General features: G+C 42.3%; 1 protein-coding gene across 2 annotated transcripts in view; it reads left to right on the forward strand.

The window, feature by feature from the left end:
- The first annotated feature begins 235 nt into the window (after positions 1-235).
- LARP4 (La ribonucleoprotein 4) overlaps positions 236-12,794 on the forward strand; it is a 50,434-nt gene continuing 37,875 nt past the window's right edge. Inside the window, exons 1-2 of one of the 2 annotated variants that reach the window (XM_089774785.1) lie at positions 236-366; positions 10,324-10,471. The gene's annotated coding sequence lies outside the window, so the exon portion shown is untranslated. Of the gene's footprint in view, positions 367-7,308; positions 8,086-10,323; positions 10,472-12,794 lie in introns of those variants that run through there. The other variant, XM_089774786.1, reaches the window with a different exon arrangement.

A 12,794-nucleotide genomic window follows, 5' to 3' on the forward strand; every position in this document is an offset into this window, starting at 1 on the left:
CGGAGTCTACCTAGGAGCGGGGAACTGTCCGAGTCGCGATCCCAGGCCTGCTGGCCTCGGGGCGAGGCGGGGGGAGGAGGATGCTGCTGTTCGTGGAGGTGAGGGGGGGGGGAGAAGTGGCGGGAGGCGGCGGGGCCGGCCGGCCGGCCGCGTTGCGGGGCCATGTGACTTTCCAGGCCGCACACGCTGCTGCCGCGGCTGAGCCGGGCCCGCGGGGGAGGGGCCGGGCCTGACACAGCAAATGCGGCCTAGGGGGAGTGGGCTGTGGAGTCACCTCGGGGAGGGGGCGGGGCGGCGGGAATCGCCATGGGGGCCTGAGGAGGCCGCGTGGGGCTGACAGGAGCGAGTGGCCTGGAAGAGGCTGAGGTGAGGGGGCGGTTTGAGAGGAAAGGGGAGCGGTGCGGGGGAGGGCGCGGCTGGTGGGGCGGAGGATTAAGGAAACTTCTCCTCTCTCCTCAGGGCAGCGGGGTCCCCGGAAGGTTCTGTCAGTGGCGGGGCCCTCGGTGCCCTCCCAGAGGGAGGGAAAGCGGGAGGGGGGAGGGGAAGTCTTGAAAGGCACCGCATTGACCTTTTGTAAAAGTTGCTCTGGTGGCTGCATGGGACATGGCGCCGCGCGTGTGAAGGTTACACGGTGGAGGGTGGGCGACGGGGGAACCTTTGGGAACTTTTTGAAATTTTAAAACCTCGTAGACTTTTTCTTCTTGCTCGCCCTTCCCACCCACCCCGCTTTTTTTAAGCATAGGCTGCCATGGCATGAGTGCTATATAATCAGCTGATCCTTTGCTTTCTCTGCCTGGCTAATGCTTTGAGTAGATTCCAGAGCGTATTGTTCTTTGCATTGTATAAACGTCAAAGTAGCAAAGCTGCAACTTAGCAACTTGGCATTGGCCAACTGTGCCCATAAATAGCGTGTTTCAATGAGGAAGACTTGCATTTTATGTGTTCCAGCTCAGCTGTGGTGAATCAAACTTAGCAGGATCTTTTAATTTTTATATTTTGCTATAATTTTCTATTACGTTTATTTTAAGCACTTATTTTGATTAAATGTTTTGTCCTTTAATATATGCAAAACATTTTGAAGACTAAGGGAATTGTGGAAGTGTCTCTGTAAAGTAACATATGGAAAACTTTTTGTTTAAACCCTCTACCAGAGGAAAAAGTCACTCTATAGTGAAGAAGAGGTCTAAACTATTAACTATTGGTAAAATTAGAATTGGTACTCTTGGTCTTGAGCTTTGTAATTTTTCTGAAGATTACATAAATTCAGCAATTTAGTAACTTGAAGCTAAGAAACTGGTTGCTTCCTTGTTTCAATAGACTTCCTGGTCTTCCATAAGTCATCTTCTGATGTTAATAAACTGAATTGAAAAAAATTGAAGTACTGCATTTTTGGTAAACTTAAAGACTACCTAATTTTATCCACTGAACCAAATACATAGAGGTTTATAGTGTTTTTCTATCCTGAACCAAAGTACATTAGACATATTAAGGAACACTTCTTTTGAATCAGAAAACTTTATAGTTATGCTTTGTATTATTTTTATTGTGGTTTGTAGCCTTGATCAACAAGGTAAACTGCATCTTTATTGCACCAGCAAATGAATTATTTGCACATTTTTAGGTAGAGTGTTTCTTTGCCCTTGGCCAAAGCATTTCAAGGGGAGAAGTCCTTTGATTCCATATTTGGATATGGTATCCTGTTAGATCCATATTATCTCTTATCTAACTATTAGCGAAAAAACAATGTGATTTACACAAGCACTTTCTGCATCACTTTTTAGAGATACTTAATTCCATTGTTTAGATTTCCTAGTCTAGTGCTCTCTGTCAGTGATGTATATTTGTCCTATAGTAAATTAAGTCAAATCAGCTTTGAACATTTAAACAATCAGTTTGTAAGCACTGAAGATAAGATCATCTTAGATAAGAAAAAAATCGTGTCAAAGCAATATAAAATCCTTCTTCCACAGGGTAGCCGGCCTTGTGGATGGGGAAACCAGTAGATGTGGTATATCTTGACTTCAGTAAGGCTTTTGTCACTGGAGATTGTATCAATCTCATAAACAAGCTAGAGAAATATAGCCATATTAACCTACTATCTTTTGGGTGTGGAATTGATCCACTACTCAGTGCTGATAAGGTTGATGAGTGTACTTCTGAACACCATATTTCAGAAAAGATGTTGATACATTAGAAAGTCCCAGAGGATAGCAACAAAAATGGGTATAATTATTGAAAACGTGTCGGGGGGGAAATATGGGTTTGTCAGGGGGGAAAGAAAATGGAGAGGGGAATATAATAGTATTGAATTATATAGAAGGTTGTTGTTACAAAGAGAAGAGTGCTAAACTGCTTTTGATCACTGAGGACAGAACAAGAAGCAATGGGCTTAAATTGTGGGAAGGGAAATTTCTTACAGACTTTTGGAAAAGCTTCCTAACTAAGGATAGGCTCTAGGACAAATGGAGGTTTGAAAGCAGATTAAACACTTTTCAGGGCTGATCTAATAATATTTAGCCCTGACTCAATGCAGGGGACTGGACTAGATGATCTGTCAAGGTCCCTTCCAGTCCTATAGGTCTGTGGTTTCTATGTTCATGTTAATTATAGAACTGAACATAGATCAGTTATTTCTAACCTAGTGAGGTTAGTTAACCGGTCATGAGGTAAATAGGATGAAGTTTAATAAGGACAAATGCAAAGTACTCCACTTAGGAAGGAACAATCCATTTCTTTCTGACAGAATGGGAAGTGACTGTCTAGGAAGAAGTCCCGCAGAAAGTGATCTAGGGCTCCTAGTGGACCACAAACTAAATATGAGTCAAAAGTGTGACACTGTTGCAAAAAAACAAACGCGATTCTGGGATTCATTAACAGGAGCGTTGTGAGCAAGACTTGAGAAGTCATTCTTCCTCTCTACTCTGCGCTGGTTAGGCCTCAACTGGAATATTGTGTCCAGTTCTTGGTGGAAATGTGGTGCCCAGGTGTGGGGAAATTGGAGAGGGTCAACAAAAATGATTAAAAGTCTAGAAAACATGAGTTATAAGGCAAGGCTGAAGGAATTGGGCTTGTTTAGTTTAGAAAAGAGAAGACTGAGAGGGGACATGATAGCGGTTTTCAGGTGTTTAAAAGAGTGTCACAGGGAGGAGGGGGAAACATTGTTCTTCTTGGCCTCTGAGGATAGGACAAGAAGCAATGGGCTTAAACTGCAGCAAGGGAGGTTGAAGTTGGACATGAGGTTAAACTTCCTAACTGTCAGGGTGGTTAAACATTGGAATAAATTGGCTAGGGAGGGTGTGGAATCTCTATCACTGGAGATATTCAAGAGCAGGTTGAATAGACCTCTATCAGGGATGATATAGACTGTGCTTGGCCCTGCCATGAGGGCAGGGGACTGGACTTAGTGATCTCTGCTTGATTCATAGTCTATTATTCATAGAATCATATAGTAGTTTTTAAAAATATTTTCTGAGAAATTAAACTTGAATTGTGGTTAAGAATGCTTAAAAGAAAGGGACCAGGGAACTCCATCACAATAACTTCCTTGAAGAAAGCTGTGTAAGTTTTGGAATGAATATTGTGTGAATCAATTGAAGGGAAAAATCTTATCACACAGCCATAGTGGTTTGATTTACTTTTTTTAAAATGTTTTATACCACTGTTTTACACTTAATTGAACACACACCATCCATACAAAACAAGGTTGTATTGGGGATCCGCATACTTGTTGGAAGGTTAACTGAAAACTGTAAACTGTTAATTGTTAAAACATAACTGAAATTCAACTCATGCAAACAGTGCTATCTGGGAATAGGAGTGCGTATATACTTTAAAAAATGCTACTTTGTATGTCATATGTAACTTGAAAAACTATTGGTGCTAAATATTTCTTTTCCTACCTGGTATAGGATTAGATTTGTTGATAGAATGATCTATGGTCATGTAATCATATGTCTGTGCAGATGTATCTTCCATGACTCTGTTACGGAGCCTATGTTAATGTGGGTCATACCGTTCACATTAAATAAACAATGTTAGTACATTGGAAGAATGCTTTGATTTCTCACCATATTTCAGAACTGAGATTTGATATTTCTAATCTGAATTGCAGCAGCCTTGCTTCAGAAGTATATAGATTTCAATGAACAATTGAGAAGGTTACTCTTTTACTGGGAAATGGTAGAAGTGTGGGTTTTCTTTTTTTTTTTAAAAAAAAAGCTATTTAAACTGTTGGGGGTACGTAACCCTTTGGCGTCATGTTGACCCATATCAGTACCCTGATGCATGGGTCTTCTCGCTGTGAAGGTGAAAGCTTGGCCCTGCCTGGATGCTCCGTGGTGTTCTTTTCAAGTTCTCTCTCCTAGTTGCTGCTTCAATAGTGTTGGATAGCTGTAGAGCCGGAGTGGGCAAGGTATGGCCTTGGGCTGGCTCCGACCTACCAAGTCTTTTGATTTGGCCCTGCTGTTCCCTTCCCCAAACCAATTGAGACTTGGGGGACAGGGAATGTGCAAAGTCCTGTGCAGTTTAAAGTAGCTAGTGGCTCCCTCCCTTTGCTAGGGGTACACAATACCTAAAGGGAACTGCCCTTTCCCACCCAAGGCCATGCTTCTTCCACTTGAGGCGTTGCCCCTTCCAGCGTGGAACCACCTGCAAAAATTCTTGCCTACCCCTTATTATAGATCCATGGCACATGAAGGGGAATATGCCTGTGTAGCACCATTTAGTGTGTAAGGCTTCCTCCTTCCATTCTTGTGGCAAGAAGACAAGTCATACAGAGTAATATGAAGGTTGTGACAAGCAGTTAAAGCCCAAGAGACTTTAAACGTTTGTAGTGGATGAGTTCTTGGCACCATTGTGAATAGTGAAACGTGCAGACACTGGGAGCTGCAGCTCCCGCCTCCTACGTTGAGCTCCCCATGACTCCCAAATTCACTGTAAGGCTGGGAGTTGACGACGACTCTCTAGGCTTGGATAGGCAACTCTTGTGAATAGTTAATACCTATAGCTCTGCTTATTGGCCTAAAAACTGCAGCATCCACAGTGTGCATATTCTGCATGACCCTCTCCTAAAACACCTTGTCATAAAGTTAATTTTAATAAAATTGGAAGTGAATAAAAATGGAATTGGATTATCTAGCACCTCTTAGGGCTGGGGTAGGCAATTTTTAAAGGGGGGGCAAGTTCACCAAATTTGAAGTTGCCTTGGGCTGCCCCAGAAAGGGTGGGGTGGGGTGGGGTGAGGACACTTTAATAGTCACATGTTCACACACTCCCATATCCCAGGCCAATCAGGATCTATGAAATCTTTGCCATGCAGCAACAAGGGAGAGCCGCCAGTTGTTCAGAACAGTTTGCAGGTTGGGAGGAGACTTTGCGTGCTCCCCCTTCCTCCAGGCCAGTCAGGGCCTAGGGTTCTGGGAGTGCAGGGAGTCTCTTGCCCCCTGTCTCTGCCTTCCACAGGACGACAAGAGTGACCTGCTAGCTGTTAAAACAGCAGGTGGCTAGCACTGTGGACCCCTGGCGGGGAGGGGGGGAGAGGGGAGAGGTTGTGGAGACTTTGCATGCTCCTCTGTCCCCAGGTCTTGATTGGCCTGGAGGTGGGGGAGCAGCAGGGCAGCTGCAAGCCTGATCATCCCGCTTAGTGGGACAGATCTGGCCCATGGAGGCTCTCTTGCCCCTGTCTTAGACCTCTTGCCCCTCTTTCCTATCTTAGGGTATCTCTTAAGTGTTTTGCAAAGTAACAAATGAGCCCACTTCTGGCAGGGGGTAATCATCTTGACTAATGGAGAAGTTATTGTGTTGAATCAAATCAGCTTTCAACTTATTTTGAGTTATTTGGGATATTCACTGTACTTGCTTATAACTAATTCCTGATTAGTTGACAGCAAGATGTCAGGTAACGCTGAGCAAGAAGGAGCTCTGATTGGGAATATCAAATGTAGTTTCTCTGCTTTAGTTTATTTCCAAACTTTGAAGATATGTATACTAGATGAACTCATAAAAAGGCAATACTTCTCTCCCCTTCCCCACACCCTCCTCAATGAATGTTTCACATCATTCTACTGAGGTGACCTGAGTTTACTCCTGGGTCTGCCATAGATTTCTCATGTGACCTTTGTGAAGTCATTTTGTTTTTCTGTGCCTCAGTTTTAACGGTTGTAAAATGATTTGACATTCTCAGATGAGGGCTTAATATACAAGTATGAAAATACTTGCTTCTACAGAGGAGCCCCAGCCTTTTGGTCCCACTCTGTTGCCAAGGGGAACACTGATGTCAGATTCAGAATTATGACATCACTGCGGGATGAAGTAGGGTAAGCAAGTATGTTAAAATAGTTTTTGAAGATATTTAGTAGGAAAAAAATCCTTAAGCATATAAGAAAATTATCAGAGGATTTAAGTAAAACTAATTTGGCTTTCATAATTAAGTCCATGTTTAGAGCATTTATTGACAATACAGAAAATACAGTGCTTACATTCCAGGAAGCGACATCTGTCAATTCTAATCTGTGGGAGTCTCTTCACTAGAATTTGTCTTGATTCTGAAAAGGACCACAGACTGAAACAAATATTGAGTGCTCATATTTAGATTTTTGTGAGACTAACTTACGGAATAGTTGTGCAGATAAGGTTTTTATATCAATCTGAAATGCTAACTGAATATGTTGGTATCTAATCCCTCTCCCTAAATCTCTTGCATCCAAAGCTGAACAAGACTACCTTGTGGAGAGTTAGAGTAGGTAAAATTGGATGCAAAGCATCCTCATGTTGTGAGATGTCCCCTATAACTGACCCTGGCTATATGCAAGGAGTTCCAGTACTGATATTTCAGTCTACAGAAAAGACAGATGTCATAGCTAACGTTCACTATCAACAACATTTCTCCAGGTTAGAGGGAATTCTTGGAATGATGTACTATTCTTGAAATGATATGCTAGCATGCTATCTGGAGCATGCCTGCAGGGAGTTCTGTCCCTAAATAGCTTCCTGGTAGATCTCATGTTGTGTTGAATAGAGCTTTCAAGCTGGCTAGCTTTGTCATTTGGTAAATATTAGTTTTACTGATCATTGTTGTTCTACTGTAGCTGTTTTGTGAAAGTACTTTGAGTGGACCGAACAAACAATTCATATGGTAATGGGGCCAGTTGTATTTGAAAACAACTACTCCTTGATCAAGCTCATTTGAATAAGCAAGAGGCCATACTGGAAACTGGCTGTGCTGAAAAGATATTTGATGGGGTGGAATGAGATTTCTCTGAAGCCAGACTGTAGAATGTAAGTAACTTTATAGATTAGGATCTTGATTGTGATCCTTCAAAGTTTAAAAAGTCTTGAGTGAGTTTAATAGACATAGGATTGGGTCATCTAGTATGAGACAGTTGTCTTTTGGTTGTGGGCAGATCTATTTGCAAGTCTCATTTATTAGTACAGCCTCTCCTAAAAGTGGAACATGGACAACAGAATTAGGAAATGCGGTATAGAAGGCAAGATCTGATTCCTTCATCATTTTCATACTTACCTTTTTCTTACAGTCCTTTCAGTACTTGAAATGGGCATTCAGGTAGAGTTTCAGATTAAAGAGTTATAAGTCTGCTGCTTTGTTCATTCACAGTATTACCACTGGAAGTTTTGTACCATGACAATGAAATGAATGAGGTCCCCATAGCCAGACCTTCTTTTGGGAAAATAGGGACATAATCTTTCAGAGAATATGGTCCTGGGATAAGATTACCTGCCTGAGGAAAGTGTCAGTGGGATTAATTTTGTCATAAATGAGGATTATAGAATAATCCCAGGCATGTCCATTATTCTGACAAATACTTGCCATTTCTGAAATGACTAGAGAGCATGTAACATGTTGGATCAAAATATCACTGATCCAAATCAACATAGCTGGGATATTAGGCATTTGCAGTCTTGACATTATGGAGGTTGGCATATCCATGTGCCTGGAGCAGAGTGGGTACACTGAAAACAAACTAGTTTCAATGTGTGATACAAGAAGCCCATCTAACTATATGGAGGGGAAATCATTTCTCATGCTGGCAGTTGGGTCTATTTATTATCTGGTGCCTGGATGCTACAGTAAGTATGTAATGAAATAGAAATGTTCCTTATGATTTGCAAGCTTCTAAAAGCCTTTCTTGGAAATGAGGCTCCACTATTTGGCATGTTGACTGTAGAAGCTTCATCCTCTTGATGATCAGCAGCATTCATATGTCTGGTTATTGAAAGATGCGGGTGTGTGTGTGTGTGTGTGTGTGTGTGTGTGTCTGTGGCAAAACACCTGTCACATAAATAAACATTATGCCTTTTCCACCCAGGGGTTTGCCGAGAGATCAGATAAGCAAACTGAGCAATTTCGCAACTTGTAACATTCATAAGTCCTGACTCTAAGCTCCTGCAGTTGACAGCATACTGTTTTGCTCACTTTTCCTGTGATGTTCTCAAGAATCTTACCTCCTATAGAGGGAACAGTTCAGCTCAAATGTGTGAGGAAGAAAAAGCACAGTAGTGCACCCATGTTAACCATGTCACTGCTGCCTGTTCTCATTGCTCTCCACACACCTCTACCCCCCCCCCCATTCTTCTGCCTACTGTTCAAAGGGGAAAACTTGACTAACTCTAACGAAAATTGATACTGTTCTAAATTCTCCTAACCTTGAAGTGTCCTGTTTGCTAGGATCAGCTATAGGAACCACGCTCTCCCCCTTGACGATAAACCTGTTGAAAAAATTACTTGTTTCTTAGGCGTTGTCACATTGCTAGGACACCGTTACATGTGGTTTAATTCCATAAGCTTATATGTTGAAAAAAAGATTTGGAGCTTGATAGAACCATGACACAGATCAATAGAATTATTCCTTCAGGGAACTATACAGTTTCCTTATGCTTGTTTCCTTAACTCCAGAGACTTTAGAAGGTTAAACTTTGATACCAAACGTCCTTGTTTTCTGGATTGCGGTTCTTTAGGGAAAATTTATGGCGGGACAAGCAGTGCTCTCTTCCACTGTCATTCTATTGTTGTCTTAATTCCTGCCAATCTTTAGTAAGTGTGCTTTGAAGGTTCACTTGGATTTATTTATTTTTTCAAGAAAACTTTCAATTAGGCAGTGTGAGATTTAAGCTCTTCCATTTCTGACAGCTGGAGGAAATTTGGGGTGTATGGGTGGGTGAAAAGGTAATAATTTGGCACAGGGAATACCACTGAAACTTTTAGGAACCATTTCAGGATTTTAGGCAATATGCATATTTTCACTTAAGCCACCTTCTCAGTCAGTCTACCAGAATTGAGGGACACACTTTATTTTTAATATAATATCTTTCAGGCACTGTGGATTGGCTTTATTCACTCTCGGATATGGTGTCTCTGTATTACTATTGCTTTCTGTCTTCCTAATTTCCTGTCCCCCGAAGTTACCCTGTGGCCCTTAATTCTGGATTGGGGGAACAGTTGATACAGGAAACTTTTCCTTAAACACTTGTTTCCTAATCACTGAACTGGAATATCTCCTTTGGGTGATTGAGCAGTTTATCTCTTGAGATGCCCAGCACCTTGGTGGTTGTAATTGTGGGTGTGTTTTTTGTTTTTTTGTTTTTTCTTCATAGTATCAACTTAAGCTCATTAGAGTTTGAACAGAAAAGTTTTTCAGGTGCCAAAATAAATTTCTCCCTTTGTTTCCTACCCTGAGTTGGGGAGAGCTGTTCTGAGTAAGGTACAGAATGCTTGCAGAAAACAACTTCAATCAGAAACTAGTGATAAAGAATTCTTGGGTAGCTAACAGGTGTTTTGTCAGGGCTGAGTTTTGTGGTTGAGCACTTGTCTAATTCCACACATCCTTACAGGGTCCTTATCTCCAGTGCAATGTAGTGGGCTGCCTTCCTATCCCCTTCAAAGAAGGGGTTGGAATAGGAAGATTTCCCCTCTTTTGTTAAGGGGTAAAGGATTATGGATGTCATACTTTCTGTGTGAAGTCGTGACATGGGTGTCTAATTCATCTGATTTCTTGCTCTGCTTGCCCTAAAAAACCCAAAATCAGGTCAATGCCATGGCCATAAAATGGAGGTACAAGGGGACATCGCACCTCGTATGGAATGTGAAACAATATGCTTTCAACTATCAAAGTTATTTAATTTTCCTGTTCTACCTTTGGCTTGAGTATCTAATCTCTTTTGGAAGATAAAGTTCTGTATTTCATCTCTTTGGTCATTTAGACACTAAGATGAAAAATTGTCTTAAAAAAAAGCATTACACTAAGATGTAATAACTTGTCTAATTTCTAATATTTTTGGATTTTTTCAAATTTACTTTTGTCTCTTCAGCAGGTAACATCAAAAGGTACTGGCTTAAATCCAAATGCAAAAGTGTGGCAAGAAGATCCCCAGGGAAGCACTGAAGCTGCACCAGTGACCAATGGCACAGAGCACTTGTGGCAAGAAACAGCTGCTGTACCAGGAACTCGTAGTGAGGGTAAGATGACTAAATCCCTTACAAAGTTTGAAAAGTGTGTGTGTATTGTATAATCTATATGCAGCAGTAGAAAGCAAACAGTGTTCTTGTCCTTGAACGAACAGCTCTAGAGGCTAAAGTAAGCCAATGTGGCAAGTTTTCAGAAGCAGTTTAGTGCTTCTTGACTGCATCAGTAAGAAAGGTCTGATCTGAAGGCATTTAGTCTGACTGAGTTGGTACCTGAAGTTGTATTGAAGAATAAGCAGGATATGGAAAAAAAATCCAATAAGGGGGTCAGTGTTATTACCAGCGTCCCCTCTAAATTTTCCATTCAAGTGCCAAATGAATTTTGTTAAGGCACCAAAATTCATGTGCACCAACAGTAGAAAATGTTGCCAGCTGTGAGCCTTCTGCTTATCACATGGATGGCATTTAAATCTCTCCTGGGTGGCTACCCCTAGTGCTCAGCTTTTGGGCAACGCTGGTTATGATCCCCCTATAACACTTAAGAGGCCCAATGATGACAAAATATCTTGCTACGAGGAAACAAGCTGCTAGAGTGTAGAAATGGATTCTATACTCTTATCTCCGCCTTTTTTCCTTCTTTATTCCTTTTTCCTGTCTCTCTTTCTCTGTTGCTTTCTTTCACCATTGCTGCACGTTAGCATGCACTTGGCCCCTGTGAACAGAGAGATTGAGATCTGAGGGCTACATGCTTTCCAGGTAGATGGAGCTATTTCACAGTTACACTCATACTGGAATGCGTGCTCAGGGCAATTGCCTTTTAATTGCATGCTTTAAGCTTAGACTGTACTTGTGTACTAATTTAGTTAAATCTAGTTGTCCTTCTAGGAATATCAGAAGTCCTCTGTCTCAGACCTGCTGCCATGACCAACTGCAGCGTGAGGGCTAGGCAGGATGTGGCCCAGGGGCTGGATCCTGCTCTTAGACTGCATTTGTCTGCTTTCTATTTATATCCTCCTGCCTATGCCACTGAATTTCCAGGTAGTGGCTTAGGCAGCAAGATCCTAATTAAATAACTTATGGTGGTGATGTTACCTTGACAGGGGCCAGAGCCAAAAGCCATTTAAATAGCTGCAGCAAACCCGGGCAGCTACCAGGAAATGTGGTAGTGGTTGGGCTGGGAGAGGAGTCCTTTGTTGTGTTTTTAATTGAAAGCCTCTGGCCCCTGACAGCTTTGCGGGCAGGCTAGTCCCCAGGCCCTGCTTCATCAGCCCCAAGGCACACCCCCTCTGGGTGGTCGTGAGGGTGTGGAGCTGGTCTGTGACCACATAGCAAAATTAATCAAGTGCCCCCTCCACGAAAATTATTTCCCATCCCTAGTCTAGCCCCTCATTCTGGGGCAAGCCACGTGATTTTTAAAGACCACTCCTCAGTGTGGCTTGGTGCGGTTCAAAGGGAAAAGAGGAGGACCCATGCCTGCCCACTGCTCTGGGTTCCTCTGGTGGCAGCCTTGTCCTGCCCTCCTCCTTCCCCTGCTCCCCCCCTTACTGTTTCCTGGGCCACTTCCCATGTGAGCCCTGCACTTACCTGGCCCTTGTTTCAAGTCATGCAGCCTGGTAGGTGTCAGACTGGAGACTTACTCTCTCTAGCTCCCCTGAGCTTGCCCAGTACTGTTTTCTCTAGAGCGCTTCTCTGGGAGCCTGTCCTGTGCTTTCCGTGGTTAAGACCAAACTGCCCAGCTCCTTATAACCAGGGCTACCCCAGCAAGCTGTCCTCTGATTGGATTCTTACAAGCCTCTCCCTGATTGTCCAGGGCTCTGTGCAGGCTCCCTATAGCCAGAGTGGGGTAACTGCTTCGCTACACTCTACCAACGGGTTGCTCTTCCAGCATGGGGCCTTTACTGAGCAAAAAATTCCATTTATGGGAGTCAGTTATTTTTCCTTGATAAATAGCACTGTAGTCTCAAGTGCTGCTACTGCATGTAAGTCGGTTTTGATTTAATCCTATAAATCCAAAACCAGCTCTTCAGCACTGAGAAACAAATAACCATGGTTTACATCATACTTTCTCTGACACTACTCCAGCAGTAACTGTAAATGCAACCATCTTATCTTTTAAACAGCTTGGAAAAATGTTCTGTTCTTATGATATAAATATAGGTTGTGTGTATTTACAAACATGTGCATCTTAAATTATACTGGCCTAGTTAAAGCTGTGCAACCCCTGTAGTGCAGCAGTGGTTATAATGATGTAAGTACATTTCAGATGGTGTAACTTGACTTGCATTAGAAGTTGTAATGGTATAGTTGTATTTTTTTTAAATAAAAACCTTGAACCAATATAGTTATGTTAATTAAACAAAACTAACAGTAGACTAGG

The sequence above is a fragment of the Pelodiscus sinensis genome, chromosome 31 (genome assembly GCF_052426305.1).
Source record: "Pelodiscus sinensis isolate ZL-2025 chromosome 31, ASM5242630v1, whole genome shotgun sequence".
Taxonomy (NCBI): Eukaryota; Metazoa; Chordata; order Testudines; family Trionychidae; genus Pelodiscus; species Pelodiscus sinensis.